A 17,266-nucleotide genomic window follows, 5' to 3' on the forward strand; every position below is an offset into this window, starting at 1 on the left:
GTCTATGAAATCTTCACTATGGAGAACCATCCACTGCTTTAGAAAAGAAAGCAAACAAATGGAGGCATGCAGTGCCATTGAATATTACAAAAAATTTTTGTAAAAAAAGACTGCGCATGATCTAGCCAAAGAGGGAGATCTGAAACTAACTGCAAATGATAAGAAGATACTGAAAAGTGAGCATCACTTGAGAAATGTGAGAGAGTGAGGCAAGGTTTTATTATTAGGATAAAAATATCACCAAATGTCTCATCATTCTTAGATCCATTCTTATTGCAAGAAAGAAACAGACCTGAGGAAAAAAAAAGCAAGAAAACTCATTCTTTAAAAGGTGTATAAAAGCTGGAAATTGAGTTAAATTTCAGGCTTTAAAAGATCCCATTTCACATTTTGATTGAAATCAGTCCAAAATTTTGCTCAAGTGTCTTGAAAATCCCTTGTATCGTTTCTCCACAGTGACCAGCAATTACATCTGCACAACTGGGGCAAGGAGGCTTCTGAAATTTTGACTATTGCCAGCCTTTGCAGGAGAGAGGAATGCGGTACGAGAGACCTCCTCCTCCTGGGTTTTGCATTCGACAGTCAGATCCAGTTGCAGCCTGTCTTGGGAGGGTGGAGGGGTGGTGGGGCAGGGACTGTGGTCTTAGCTCTGTTAGGGGGTATGCAGGGGAAACATGTGCCCGGAGCCCCACTGACCCACCAATCGACAGGACCTTGCAGACCAGTCCAGGTCTGGTGTGGAAGATGACTGCCCTCATTACAGCCAGGTGCTTGGGATGTCAAAGTAGGGCAGCGGCTACAAGTCAGTGTGGTATCTGTTGTGCAATGTGACTGCTTACCAGCTTAGAAATCCTGTAATCAAATGTATTTCAGCATGGGAAGATGCTGCTACTCTTCTCTGGTTTCGAGCAAATTAGAGAGAACTCAGCTGTGGCTAAATACTTACTGCTGCTTACTGAGTTTTCAACACAATCCTTTTATGCGTATGTGCATCTCACCTGCGAGTATTCCTACACACGTATTTTAAGTAGGGAAACACTCAACAACAGATGCATTGAGGATAATTCTTCTGCCAATTACAAAGCTACCAGGAGTGCTGTAGTTGAACTCTGAGCATACAGCAGTGAGCTGAGGTAGAGAACAACAATTTTTGACACAGCCGGTCACAGCTGACATTTCTGTTCTTGATCCACTGAATCATCTGAATCCTGTAAGAACATTCATCATGGAAATAGTCTGAGACAGAGAAATAGTCTGAGCTCTCCTACAGAATCTATTCTTGACCCAATCTGCGATGTTAAGAAAGGGCTCTGATAGCTACATATATTCTCTTCACTCATAAATAATAGGGGTGCACCGTTTACTGGTCCTAGTCCTTGTGGTTACAGTGGGATTGTCACTGGTTTATTAGTTACTTTTGCACTTTCTGATGTTCCTGTAAAACAACATTCTGTTTCAGGAGATGCGCCTGTCAAGGAAGCAGGGAGAAGGTGGATGACATGATGAGTGGCTTCCAACACTTTGTTTATGTCTCCACGGGGTGGAAGTATTTTGTTAACTCTGCGCTTTCAATGTGGATCAGTCACTGCTGCCAACATAAATATTTTCAAATATTTCACTGAGAATTGCTGCAAAGCTACAGCAGATTTTCTGCCTATATGACTGAGATTGTGTCTCCTTTAATTTCAACTTGATTTAATTTTGTAGAAGAAGAGGCAACTACAGGATGAGTGATAGTGCAGCCCTCCAACTTGCATTATTGATACTGCCAAAGTGTCCGGTTCAAATGGGGGCAGAATGTTAACAGAGCTGAGAGTATCAGTCTAGTGGCTGAAGGACAAAAATAAGATGCCTTTTTGATCTTTGCTGGTCAACAAAAGCATGCTTTGCTTGCTCCAGAAGTCTTTCATGTGAGAGAAAATGGACAGAGATGAAAACCCACGTCTGATCTGACGCTTTGGCAAGCTGTATTCTCTTACACCCACAGGAGATGAAGATTTCTGGCCTTTCAGAATAATGGACAGAAGTAAAACAGAAGGCCCTTTCTACAATGTAGAAAGTCACTCATAAAGTTTATTCTGTTTATAAAACATGCTCTGTATGCAGAGTTATCATCCTTAAATACCTGGCCTCCATTGAAATGAGACTGGTCAGAAAAATTGGAGGCTCTGGGCATAAGCCAGGCTCTCAGTTTTCTAAATGCATCACAGTGTGAGCTTCAGAAAAAATATTTACTACACATGTCATTACTTTTCTGGCAGATTTTGTTTGGAGAAGCTGGATCAGGCAGAGCTGGAAGCCTGGTAGATTGCTTTAACCACTGACTTGGAGAACATATAGCTGAAACTGAGCAAGTAATTCAAAATGATTTTTCAGATAAATTTAGTTTCTTATTTATTTCCTGCAAATAAAATACCTGTGAGCAAATAATTAGATCCATTAATTCACTAATTGTTTGAGCTTACTCCACATATTCTTAGTGATTTTTTTTATTACCTTAGAATTGAGTGATCGGAAATAATTTGCTGAAGTATTTGCATTCAATGTTTGTCCCTGCTTGCATGAGCATTGCTGTCATAGTGAAGATAAGAAGATAGGGAAATCTGTGAGGTTTTGGCATTTTCAGGCAATGGGAACAGATTAGGGACAAGGAAGAGAAAATGAGGATTAGGGGATTTTAGAAAAATAAACCTGCGAACTGCTCTTGTTTTTCATGGCAGAAAAAGAGGGAGGTTTTTTGATTGCAGTACATTTATTTCTTTCATGTTTAGAACCCATGTAACAGTTTGTTATTCTCTGCGGGTCACTCAGGTAAGGGGCAAAGCTAAACCCTGCTGCCCCTGGGCTTGACTGCAGCACAGTGCAAAGTGAAGAGCAGGTGACAGAGAGTTTCATGGGAGAGGCGATGGTCAACTGAAGTTTCTCTTCTGTGAGTTTTACCTTTTTCATCCTGCTTGACATTTCTCAGAGTGAGCTGTATTACAGATTAGTAGCCCATGGCAGTAGACTGGACAGATGAGATTTTAGTGTGATACGGTACACAGGCACGGGGAGGGGAAAAGCAAAGAATATGTGTGAAAAATTGAAATGACAAGGTCACGTTGATAGCTTGATTGTGGGAGCCGCTGCCAGTAGTTTGTTGCATTACGATTAGGGATGGGCCAACTAGCATGAATGAGGCAAGAGCTGGTTTGAACCTTCATCCACTCCTCTGACCAGACCAAAGAGGAGCCCAAGGTAAGGCTAAAACGCATCTAGCACTGGTTGCTTTGGCTTCTCAGCTTTAATGTAATTTGCTTCAGCTTCTGATAATTTAGCTCAGAACAGAAAGCAGGAATCCGGAAAAATGTTCAGCACATGCATCCAGTCTAAAATCATTCAATCTGGAAAACTTGATAAAGACAGTTTTATACCATTCCCAGCCTTCCATTCATCACAAAGAGCTTCATATCCCTGTTAATAACCATCCTGTTAACAAAATGAAACCAAGTCCGCAAAGCTTTCAAATTTCAGCACAGGGGTTTTTTAATTATGAAGCTTTCGGTTGAGATGCCAAGGTTCTGTCAAAGGGTCCATGTGAGAGAGTAGTCTGCATATGAGGACTTGCAGTGGGAACTGCACTGAAGTAAGCGTACGATCCCTCTGTCAGCTGTTTCTCTTCTCTTTGGCTTTATCCTGTGGGAAGTAGCTTTACATTCAGATTCAGACTACAAGGGATTCTACGAAAGCTGAATTTCTGCACTGGTCGTGCTTATTCTGCAGTGTGTCACACTCCCTGTGGTGAGGGCTAAGTTCTCCTTATTTTGTGCAGCTTCTGTCTAATGCAGACAAAATTCCTCCTTCTCACAAGGATTCCCGGAGAAAGCAAAGGCAGAGAGCAAGGGCAAGTGGAGACAAGCGACGCAGTTTACCTTGGGCTCCCTGTTTTGAAACACTTGCCAAGCTCACTGAGGTAATAGTTGTGATTTGGTTGAATAACAAAATCCATAGCCTGTTTCTGAATAGTGCAGTCAGTCAGCAGTGTAGGATTCCTCTCCTCCTTTTGCGTTAATAATGTCACTGCTCAGTTCTTAGTTATGGGTATTCAAGATGATACAGTAGGACAGAAATGTACAGGCATCCAGCGTGTTTTGAAGTGGCTCTAGGAGTCACTAAAATAATGACCTATATCGGTATGGGAAACTTTTTTCCTGACCATTTTCATCCTCAGTGTGCTTTACAGACCTGAAAGCTGCATGTCTTTGAACTGTAGCGATGCAGAGCAGAAAGCAGCTTCTCCAGCTGAGGCTGCAGGGAACAATCATCTGCTTCGTGGGGACTGGAAGCATGAGGCTGAGCGGAGCTTCTCACCCATAGCTCTTCCTCTGGACAAAGAGTGGCCTGTTAGCTTGCTTTTACTTACTTTTTTTTTTTTTTCCCTCTAGAAAAGCATATAGCAGTGGAAGAAGGTAAAAGGTCTGCCAAAGACGACTTTTCTCTCATCTGTTTACTTGCAGGTAAATGAACCCGACCTACCACTTGATGAAATCTCCTTTATACAGGATGAAGACAACAGCTGGGATAAACAGAAAAAGAAAAGGAAAAGAAAGAGGTTTTCTTCTTCATATGTAAATTTTCTGTAATGAAAACAAAACTTGAAATTAAACTTGCCTGTGATTTCAAAACATATAGTTTATTATTTACCCCCTATTATTTTCTTAATGCTCTGGACTTCCACAGTCCATGTGAGTCACCACAAGTAAAAGGACACTCTAAACCAGGGTTTTCTTGACCAGTTCTCAGCCATTTCTGCAGATTAAATGATGCTTCTGAAAACCTGAAAAGGTGATGCAAAGCTTCAGACCTCTGTCCATGTGAGTTGATACCTGCAAACAGTGTCCAATGAACTCCTTACTCGATGCTTTTTTTGACTTTGTAGTTATCATGGTCCGATTTGTTATTGAAATGGATTTACCCATATGGAAAAATAACAGGCATTATATGGGTGCATATATAATACATAGATAGTGCTTTCTTTTTCAGGGAGTTTAAAGAAGACTCATGACTTTGATGTTACTGAAGTTTGTGTCATAATCATCAAACGGAGCTGGTGCCAAATAAAGCAGATGGAGCTTTCAATCAACAAACTGTATTTATTTTTGATATCTGTGACTTATTTGTCATCAATGCAACTTTTAATAGGACAAGGTAAGAAGAAAGATTTGCTCCCAGAGAAAAGAGAGCCATTAGGAGATGATACCTTATTATTTGACCTAACAGCACGAATAGATGATGTGCAAATGGCAAAGTACAATACCCAACTCCAGCTGGAAGGGATTTGCCTGATGCTTTTTACTGGAGCAGAAGGTGTCATGAATGGTTACTTCATCCTCCTGTACTATGAAACATTTCAGAGCATTTCTATTTATCTGTGCACATATTACTTATTAATTATACTTGATTACATTGCTATACTAGCATGTTTCTTTTCTCTCTTTCTTTGCAAGAATATGTAGTCTAGCTTTGCCTGTGTCTATCTCAAATCATTTTTATATACATGTTTGTATATACTGTGTTGTATCCTGCCTGTAGTAAGAAAGAGGCAAAAAGTAAGAGGGAGTTTGATAAATAACCAATATGTGTCACTTTTTTGTATGAAGAATGACTTATGAAAAAGCCCTACAGCTATGACTTGCTTTGGCCTTCTAGAGAGACGGGAAGAGATAGAGAATATATGTAAGGGAAAAATAAACTCTTATTTAAACTGTTTGGCGTTTTTTTTTCCTAAATGTCTCTTCTCTCCCTCTTTTTTTAATTTTTTTTTTCCCCCATACTGGTAGTCCTTGTCTTTTGTGCTAAGTGAAGATGGATAATCCAAAATAATACCCCACTTAGTTTCTTTTAGCATATGAATGTATCAGGACTACTGTATGAAACAAGATTTTCCTTCTCTGAAAGCTGTTCAACCTTATGTGTAATTTCCTCTTCTATTTTCTTTGTTCACATGTGTCCTCCTTAAAGGAGATTTTTTGTTATTGAGACAGATGAAAAATCTGTATGCCAAATGCTCTCATGTTTGCAGGGAACAAGCAATACTTCCTACATCTGTACAGCCCCGTCTCTATCACATCCCTGTGCTCCTCTAGCATTGGAAACTCTCTGCTTCACTTGCATGAGACTGAAGGCATGGGTTGGAGCCTGTTTCCTGTGCCCTTCAGAAAATGAAAAAGTCAGAACAAAGAAGCAAAGATTTTTCCATTTGATTTTAACTTTTATATTTTGATTTCCTAAAGGCAATGTTTGAACAAGATCTGATTTTTGTCTTACAATGTGGGATGTTACTAGAATCTCACGGTAATGAGCTGAATGAATTGTAAGGGAAGGTTTTCGTAGTTGATGTTGTAAATGCATTTAATATATGACCGCAATTGATTCTAATATATCGCTGCAATTGATTCTATCTGTAATTTTCCAATAAAGCTTTCTAACAGATGAAAGACTGGGTTTAAGACTGAGATATGAGGACCCTTCCATACAGTTCAGATTCTGCACGAGAAGAAGTTAATATCTGAGCACGGGGGACTCACCTCTGTGGATTAATCTGGTGGGCTCAGTCCAGTCCCACTCACCTCTCCAAACCCTGCACTATAATCAGCAAGTCTCTACACAGAGTTGAAGAGTTAAGCAATCACAATGACTTAACCATCAACTTGACCTTTAAGATCCCTTCAGAATGGGTTTGATCCGCACTGATTTACTTTATCTCTCAGACCATCAGATCTGTACTAAAACCCTGATTGACCAGAAGTCATTTTTTGATGCCTTATGTTAGCAAAGTCCCATGGTCCAACGTGAAAACAAGGGCTGAAAGTCACACCTTACTGAAGTCAAAGGGAGGATTGCTTTCCATGGAACTGGGATTTCACCCAGCAAAGCCAACCAACAGTGTTTGGGTTCTACCTTTGTCTGAAGAAATGTGAATCCTTCTGTGGTGCCCATCATATCATTATGTAAAATGTATCTTGCAAGCTGCTATGATGTCTTCATGACACTAATGTGCATTTAAAAATAGTAGTTTTTATTTAAAAATGTACAATGATGACACAAATTTTTTACTGGGTTACTACAAAATGCTGTGTCGCCTGACATGATAATTATATTGTTCTGTCATTCCTTTGGTAATGAAAGCCTTTACTTTCTTGTAAGTTATTTTTTAGTGAACATGAGGAATACAACATATCAGAAAAAAAAAAGTAAAAACAACATTTGGCAGTTATGCTACAGGCATAGTGGCAAATAACATAGACATTTATGGTACTGAAGCTTATCCTTGGATTTCCCTATCTACTTCTGAGTAACTGCAGTAACTTAGTTTCCTCCCTTACAGTTCTTTCAAATGGCATTTCCATAACCAGCCATTTGCTGGGGCAGATTAATCAGCTGCCTTTGTAACTCCTCCCTTTTTGTCTCTGGGTCTCATTTTCTACCTATGTCGGTTGGATATAGGTTGGATTCTTTCCCCATGCATGAAATTTTGTTTACTTAGGAGACAACTTGAAAACAAGTTTTAAATACCTACACCTATGTACCTACTCCAGATATTGAGGATGGGATAGGACAGAGTACAAGAAGTGTATGGGAACTAAATTCCTAAAAATCACAGAACAGTATGTAACCCAATTAAAATTATGGAAGACAAAGTTCTGAGCACACCTTTCCCAAAGCAGTGTCATATGCTACTTAAGACCTCATCACTGAGTTTTATACTGCCATGATGCTCCAATTATGGCATAAAAGGGTATATTCACAGGCATGACACTTTGTCCAAAGCCATTTCTTTTTTTGTGACATGCAAAACCACACAGGCTTCTTCACATAGGACTTATTCTTATCCAGCCAGAAACAGAAAGAAATACCATGTGACTACTTCTGCTAGGAGAAAGAGAGCAACTTAAAATTTAAGTGATCAAGTTGAAATACTTCTGGAAAACTTCCAATTGGTCTTGGAAACCAAAAATTCAAATATTTTATAATGTATTCATTTTTAGATATTAATATTAGATATATAAACATACACATTGCTATATATTATAATTATACATTATACTATATTTAATATGATATGCAATATATTAATTCATTTATATGTGTTTTTCTATACTGTAGTATACCAATAATATATAGAATATATATTCATTTATATATATTTTACAGAATATGTTATATACACTATATAACTGATTATTTATAATTATATATATGAATATAGTATATTCATTTATGTAATATATTCACACATTCCCTAATGAATGATTCACTGTATCTCCTGGGCAGGATTTCTAGGATATTATATCGTGCTAGCATGGGTACATTTTGCAGGCACCAGTTTGGCACCAAAGACACTAATCACAGAACAAAGTGGTATAGAAACTCATATTGATGTTTTGCCTTTTAAAGGGAAGTAATTGACAGCAAAGCATATTTCAAGGTCTGGTTGCCAACATACTCAATTAAACAGAGTTTGGAGGAGGAGGAGCGGAATGTCTGGAAACTCCCAGTCATACTACAAATGTCAGCTATCTGTTGTCAGAGACCTGGTGACGTTGAACCAAACTGTGAAATACGTGTAATTCTTCTAACATTGCTGATGATGTAGCACCAGATTTTTTTTTTGTGTGTGTGTGTGTGTGTGCGCATGCATGTGACTGCTTTTGACCATGACAGGTTTTCATAAATCTGGTGTCATTATAGAACACATGACTTGTGTCACCACTGCTACAACAAGAGAAATCCATCACGGATCAAAGTGCCAGGAAAAGTCCTATTCACTATATAAGCCCCACTTAAGCTTTCCAAATACAGCTTGAGTGGAATTTAAGTGGGCCATAGGCCATGTTTTACTCCTATACACAGGCATGAATTTTACACTGTGAAAACAAACTAAAATATAAAGCATTTTCTAATGTAGCACGGAGCTATCTGAAGTCACAAGGCCATCCAGAGCTAGATATCTTTGCCAGTATTTTACCTTGAATACCATGTTATTTTTTCTAGAATACAAAGCAAAACAATAAAACAGTCCAATATTATTTTAATACTTTTAACATTGGACCTTCAACCTACATGCTATATTATATCTATCTGAACAGAGTTGTCTATATTCTTCTCAGATCACAAGCTCCTTGAGCAAGGATCATGCCCATCTCCTTGTTTATACATTGCCTAGAGTGCTGCAAGCTACATAAAAACTTTTCTTCTGTGAGAGATTCATTGTACTCTGAAAAAAACCACATTTATTTATTTTTATATGTAAACAATATGTAAATATATAAACAGATATATATATATATTTGTTTATAGGAAAGCGATTGTGTTTCTTCACCATAATGCTCGCTGCCTTAAGAAGCCTCTTCAGATAATATTGCAACATTCTTTTTTCCCTCACCATATTTAAATGCAATGCTAACTGCTCTTTGTAATGTGCATATTATAATAAATAAAATTGTAGGACCCTTTAAAATACAGTGAAAAAACATGAAACTTGACTAATAATTCAAAGTCTATAGAGACATTTATGTCACCCCATTCTTTGCAATGAGCAAAATCCTTTTTGTGATTGATGTCAGTAAAGATTCCAGCACCTGCCTTCTTTCCCAAATCTTAAACACGTTTACTTTACTCAGCATTGCAGCCTGTTATACCCACTTGTTTTAATGCACTAAAGTACGGAACTATGTACCTCTAGAGACCAAAAATCCCCACGTAGAATCAGCTATGTGATCCTAAAGATCTTTTTTATTCTACTGATACTAATTTTTCCCTATTTCAGTAAAACAATGGAAAATAAAATACTCTGGTCATCAAGGCACATGTACCTAATTTAGTGTAATATTTCATATGAAATTGTCTCATTTTATTCTCTCTGATTCTGTTAAAAAAATCACTATAGTGGGAGAAAGTCAAACTAGAGATTATATTAGGCCAAGGCAAATGGTATTCACCTTTTATAGTCCCTATGTTTTATAATGAAGATACTTCATTGAAACAATGATGCATACTTCAACAGTTCCCTGGAGAGCAGTGATTCCTGTTTGGAGAGATTCATGAATATGTGCATTAGCACAATCCAACTGGAACTTGCCCTTAAAAACGAACCACAAGAGAAGCTGATCAGTTCCCGCTTATGTATATAATCAGAAGGTTATCATATTATCTCCCCCTCCACAGGGAAAAGCAGATGCATATTCTTCCACCACTTTAAGATGAGAAATGCCAAAGGAAACAACAATCTCCCCTTCCCTACACTTCCAGCAACATTTACTGTATGAATCCAGAAAGACCTTTTAGAACAAGAGGAGAATATACGATGAGTTTCTCTAAATGAGGATATAGTTTGCATATGATTAGTCATAGTGTAAACCTTTTTAAAAAAATTACATCTGCATTAATTTAGTCAAGGCCATCAATAAATCTGAAGTGAGTTCAAAGACTGCTATAGATGGCAGAGAGATGAGACAAACATTTCACAGAGTCAAGGCTTGCAAAGATATACATGAAACTCTGTGTCCTGAAGATGAATGAGGAACACTTGGCAGTTCCTGAAGCAGTAGTTTATTTAAAGTACAAAGAATTCAGTGAAAAATACTTCTGGCCAGCAGTTGGTGCCCGGCTTTCAAGAAAAATGGCAGACCACCACTAAGCTAGTGACAATGATAAAGAATAGTCACATAGATTTGCAGATTTATCTTTGGGTTTGTAGCAACCTCAGCTCTATGAAAAAGAGTATAGAGATGAGACTCCTTACCACCTTTGAAAACAAACTAAAAAGAGCTACTGCCTTATGATGATGCATATTATTAAGCGGCCATGACACATACTGGACAGTAGCAATAAGCTTTATCATCCAAAATGAGCAATCATTTGATTTGAGCTTGGAAAGATTAAACAGTGCAACAAAACAGGAAAGAAAAAACAAAATTATCAATCACCTTCTTGGTAAAACGTGCCACTGCCATATTACCACCTTTTCTATACCCCCTGAGTCTGTAACACCTGTACCCATTTATACTGGTAGCTAAATGCAAAGTAGAGTTTGCGTAAAAAGATGTCTTCAGTTTTATTATGGCTAAGAAAAATCCCGATGCTACTGACTGGCATGTTTAATTTAAGCTGTCAAACAGTCATTACTAAGACATCTGTGAAAATGAATTTGAAGAAACTCTTACAAGACGCAGCTTCTTCTCACCAAAAGCCACAAAGATTGTAGCTTTTTTATTTTGGTTTTTTTTTTTCCAAGTGTGTATCAGGAGTCCAGCCTTGTTCTTCACAGCCCAGAGATCCTGCATACAAAAGCTTTCCGGATATCTACGGTCTTTTGTGTGCTGGAAGCAAAAAATCACTGTATCTCTACCTATTAGTTTTTTCACTTTCAGGGGAGAGGCATTATGCCTTCTAAATAAGATATATAGAGGAGGCATAATTATACCCTCTAAAGAGGATATAATCTCATAATTGTGCAGTAGAGCTATCCTCAGATTGCACCACAGACCATACTTGCATGCCTGATAGATTAACACCGGGCTCAGTTTCTAGTCTGAGGGTATTATTTTTACTTAAAAGCTGGTTGAATGTTGTTGAACACATGTGTGTACGTGTATGTTTTTGTGTGTATGAAGTGCCCTATTTACCAATACAGATCCGCCCGTCTGGTTAGTTTCTATGCACATACACACAGATATACAGAAACCAAGCACTTGAAACACTCAATTGTATCTTTTTTTCCACAGCTAATAATCTTCACTGTACAAAAGAAAAATACTTTTTTTTTTTTTTTTTTACATAGGGGTGGGGAGGAAGGCTAGCAGGTTTATTTTGCTTAACTTGCTGTGGTGTGCCACATTCAGCTCTAACACTGCAGCTATTACCATATGTCATCAAATAACCACCATAAGCAGATGTGCCGTTCCTCCACAGTGACCCCATGTAGAAGTTTAGAGACCAGGAGGAGCAGGGCGATACGTATTCCTAGCCCCACACGGGCATGCACATGCCTATGCACAGTGCAAGAAAGTATTTAAACGAAAAGAAATATTTCAGCATACTGACTAATTCACTGCTCCTCGGTCTGTTTTTGCTGGGTGTGTCATTGCACAAAAATATTTGCATGTAAAATGGCAAAACCCAGAAAATTTGATGTTTCTCAGGGTGCAGTAAGGAGACAACACAACAATTACATATATATTTTTAGATCTATATATGCTTTCGTCCCTGCTGTCTGCTGGTTCTGAACTTGTGCAAAAAGCAGTTTTCACAAGTGTAACAGTGATGTTTGGTGAAGACAAAGCTTGTGCATCACAGCAGGGGGATGAAGGGGGGGGGCGAAGGTCAAAGGGTAAATTCCAATTGCTAAGACATGTTTTTATGAGTTGAATCTTAACCATGTGATAAGCAGCATTCAGACTCTGAGCAAAAGCAAGTAGGAATAAGCATCTCGTGGAACCTTTGCGAACCACTGTACCGGTTTGAGAGCTGGTTGACAAAAGCCAGGTTATCCTTTGCAGTGGTTGCTTTCTCCTGTTTTAGTTTTCAAATGGAAAGTTCTTAGGTAATTAACACGTTCCTTCAGCCTTTGGAAATGGAGACGAAAATAAGTGCTTGGTTTCTGCTGTATGCATGGCAAGTACTTCTGCTTCATATAGTGCCTTTGAGTCACAGGATGTACAGAAGAGAGAAGAAAGCTGGTGCTGCCTTTTTGGTAGAAACAACGTGTGAGAAGGAAGGGGCCTCCATTACACGAGGTACCAGGCACTGCGAGCAGGAACTGCACACACCATGTGCTAACAGGTAACAGCAGTGGCTTTTGCAACAACAGGTGTAGCAGACTTTCCACCACCTCCTACCCATCTCACCCAAATAGGATAGGGAGCAACCAAGACTTTCATCTTCTTGACAGATCTTTCTCCTGCTGGTGGTCGACCATAGTTCTCCTCTCAGTCTGTTTTCTCCATAGCTACATCAGTAGGAGCACACGAATCCTGCCTCCAGGTAAATGATATTGGTAAGATCCTCTTATAGGGTGGATACGTTAATTGTAGCTGTGCTGTGGCTGAACTGATGAAGATCTGCTAACCACTGTCTCTGCAGAAGCCTATTGGTAGCTCAGCCAGAGGACAAGGAAGATGGGATTTTGGTATGTGCAGACACCATCCCTGCTGAAACTCACTAAAGATGCCTCATTAGAAGAATTTAATAAGCTGAGTGAGAAAAGTTAGCTGATGGCTGTACGTCTGGCCTTGCTACATCAAGCTCTCTGTAACTGTTCGATGTAAATGAGTGCATCTACACCAGTTTATGCTTGCAAAAATGTGAATCTGTTGGTTTTGTACAAGTTGTAGAAGTACTGCAAGTGATACCACAAATTAGGCCAAACAAAAATAATGAGCCACTTAAATGTTGTGTTACTATATATGAAAGAAGGTTTAGAAAAGAAGGTCCTCTCCTTATCCTGTTCTCAAAGCTCTGTGAACACTGACAGTAATTTAATATAACCAGAACCCACCCACACTGTTTGACTCCGGTGTTTTGACAGACAATTTACCAGCTCCTCAGTTGCTCTAAATCCGCAAAGTTTCATTTCAGTCGCTGGAGCTACATCAGTTTATTCCACTTATGGACCTGATCCAACACCTTCAAATAGCTACAGGAGAAGATTTCTGCCTATTTTGTCCTGTTTTATCTGCTCCCTATGTTTTCTCATATAGGAGTATGAGACATGACATAATTTTCTCATCAATTACATCTACCATAAGTGGCAGAAAATATGCCATGCAAGCCTGATCCCGAAATAAGCACCTCAAATGATTAAACGCCACTGACTTTTAAGTACAATTCACTTGAGGTTAAGTTTATAGGATTATTGCTGAAGTTTGTACAGGTGTGAAGTACAGTCTATTTATTTCACTTCAACAGTAAAATTTATTAATGGGAGTAATTGAAATGTATCATTCGACTGTGAGCAGAACTGTAACAATCACATCCAAACATTGATGACATCCCCATGTCCCCTGAAGGTCCAAATCTTTCTGGGCGCTTCAGGAAAGATAAGTGAGCTTAGCAGCCTGAAGAGCTAGTCCTTCTATGAACTCTCATGAAAGCTTCGTATTTGTCCTAGAAGAATCAAAATGTAGTAATGGGGCACATTTTTCCACTTCTTAGGTTTTCACTTCAGTGTCTTTCTTCTGTACCACTTGTATAATTGAGTTTCCCTATTTTGGAATGGGTTCACTTGACCCCAGAATAACCTAAAATATTACTAAAATTATTTTCACCATTTTCTAAGGAAAAATGATTTCCTTTACTCCTAGCGTCAGCAAAATAATAAAATATTGTTGCTTTGCTGATAGCACACCAGACAAAAACCGTAAACCTAAATAGACTATTTGCAATGCTAAAAACCAACTTGAACAGAAAGAAAAATTAACTTTTAAATTTTGTTTAAAGCGGAGATATTAAATAATCTACAAAGTCAAACACTGTTAAAAATCTCCTTATTTTAAACTAGAGAACATTTGACAGCATTGAAGCTTTCACACAGCTAAACAAAAGCTTTCTGAGGGAAGTTTCAGAAGGCATTTCTTTATGTTTTGTCCATATTCTAAGTGCCCTCTACTGCCAAAGGAGCTGTACTACAGAGAGAGCGAGCACTTGACTGCAAGCCAGCAAGTAGAAACCCACCCAGAGACTGATAGAAAGGAAGAATTGGATACTTCCTGGTATTGCTTTTCAGGCTATATGTAGTTGGACTTGAAAGCTACCAGCAAAAGGATGGCTTTTTTTATAAGAAGAAAAAGAAAAGTAAATCCAGTGGGGAATGAAAGTGGGTAATCATTTATTTCTGCTGGCAATGTGGGTTCTTCCTTTCCGCAGCTTGCTGTCCTCCATTGGTTCCGCTACCTATCTGTGATGTCTATTTCGGCATTTGAGAGACATATTTCTCAAGACCGGCTGCGATCCTGCCTAACATGTAGGCAAGTTTTACACTTGTGCCCAAGTATAAAGCCCCATCAGGTAGAAGACAGAGAGAAGCTGTCCCTCCCCGTGGAGCTGACGGGATGCAATGGCTGGGGAAGATGGAGAGATGTAATCAACACTGCATGCACCGCTACCCCAGAGTAAATTCCTCCTGGGGCACAGGAAGGTTTCTGAGCCAGGAGTTGCTGCCGTGGGAAGGAGCACTCCTCTTTCCCTGTTAGAGCCGCTCACCCCCCACAGCCCAGCCTCAGCCCAGCCCTCAGTGAGCTGCTGTGCATTCCTTAGGTGCCTTTTGCTCTGCATTTCTCAGCAGGATGATTTTCATTTTTAACAAGCTTGTATTGTTCAACAAAGACCAAAAGTGACTTGGGAGTTTCTGGGGTTTATTATCCATATGAAGCAGTCAGAGTGAGAAAGTGCAGGTCTGCAGGATGTGGAGCTGCAGATTTGATTGTGAAAAGTTCTGAAACCAGTGGGAAAAAACAATGACGACTCATCTTTAGCCTTTTATAGGCTAAAAAATGCATTTTTATGTATTCTAGATAGTCTTAGTGCGTTTAACAATTTGTATTGTACATACTGTAAGAACAAGTTGCACACATATTAATTAGTGCATGTATATGTATATACATGTATGTATTTATTGTGTATTTGTGGTGGTGGATATTCCAGTCACCCTGGCCAAGCTGTGGACAAACATAAATCGTAACACCTGAAGTCCCTGATCAGATTAACCCTTCATCCTCCAGCACACCCGGCGGTGCAGTGGTATTCCCCAACAGGTTCCCGGCTCCTGCTGAGGTCAGTTTGAGGCCGGGTACAGTGGCAGCATTTGAATGATGCAGGAGTCCTGGAAAAGTGGGAATTGCAGCTGGGTTTTGCTGGTGCAGAGGCCCCGCTGGTTACCGAGGCGACCAGTGCTGAGGGTCCAGCCCCTTCTTGGGGACTGTGGAAGCTGTCGGGAGTTTCCAGCGCTGTGTATTTACGGGTGACGGCCAGCGCTTCATTACAAAGAAGTATCTGAGAAATTACTTTTTTGTTGCTTTTTTCCTCTTTTTCTCATTTACAATATGAAAGACATTCCATAGACCTGTGTGACCTCAGGGTGATATTGAAAAACTATAAAAGCAAGAGCTCAGCTATATTCCCTGCTCATCCTCATGAACATACAGGATTATTTTCTACAGTATATCCAAAGTACTATGTCCAACCTGGTTTAAACAAGACAAACTACAGGGATGAGTTTGTTACCTTTGGGAAAAGTTTTGAAACTCGTTTCCCTTGCAAAAGTATGGGATGGTACTTTTTAATGAATTTTGCTAGGACTTGGCAGAATTCTGGGAAAAAAAATAATTAAAGTGAATTAACTCTATAGGTTCATCAGATTGTAAAGTCAGTTCTTGGACCTGTTAGCTAAGATTCCTCAATAAGCAGTTCATACTGAAAATGAACAAATTTATACACTGAACATAAGGAGGCAGGTGTTCCCAACTATCTTTTGCTTCTAGAAATACTCTCATGTTTTACCATGCAATTAAAATTATACCAGCCATATGAGATAGAGCTGAATTATTTTACACTGTATACATATATATATATATGGTGCTTCTGTGCATGTAAGGGTTACGAGGCCGCCTGCTCTTGAAAGTGAAGCACTTTGCTTCAGTACCAGTAATTTTCAGCATGATAATGTTGCTTCAAGCTTTCCAAGAGCAGCACATCGGCCCTTATCTCAGTGCAGAACTCCACATGCTCAACAGATTTTATTATTTGAATCTCCGTGTTCATTTTATCTTTTGTTCTCTGATGAGAGTGGTGACAAAGGTGTTGATCATTTCCTACCTCTATTGATGGATTTTGTCCTGGATGCAATAGTTTGAGGCAACAAATTTGATTACAGGGAGAAAACGAGACACTAAAGAGCTCTTCAATGTCGTGTAGACAGACTGAACAAGAAGCTGTGACTGAAAGTGGAAGTCAGACAAATTCAACTGAGCAAGAAACTATATATAAAACAAAAACCATAGCTGTCCTCCAAGTAATACCAGCTCTTAGTATCTTCACATCAAAACTGGATACTTCCAAGGAAGTTACACTCTAGTCAAGCAGAAGTTATTGGTTTTACTATGGAGGCAACTGTGTGGAATGTAGTGGCTTTTGGTGTACCTGTAGTATGTTGGATTATACTCACCTATGGCAAAATGTCAGAGCTAACGATATGCAGTAGAACCCTCTAGCCACAGCTCCATGAACCTAT

This window comes from Harpia harpyja, chromosome 7, assembly GCF_026419915.1.
Source record: "Harpia harpyja isolate bHarHar1 chromosome 7, bHarHar1 primary haplotype, whole genome shotgun sequence".
Lineage (NCBI taxonomy): Eukaryota > Metazoa > Chordata > Aves > Accipitriformes > Accipitridae > Harpia > Harpia harpyja.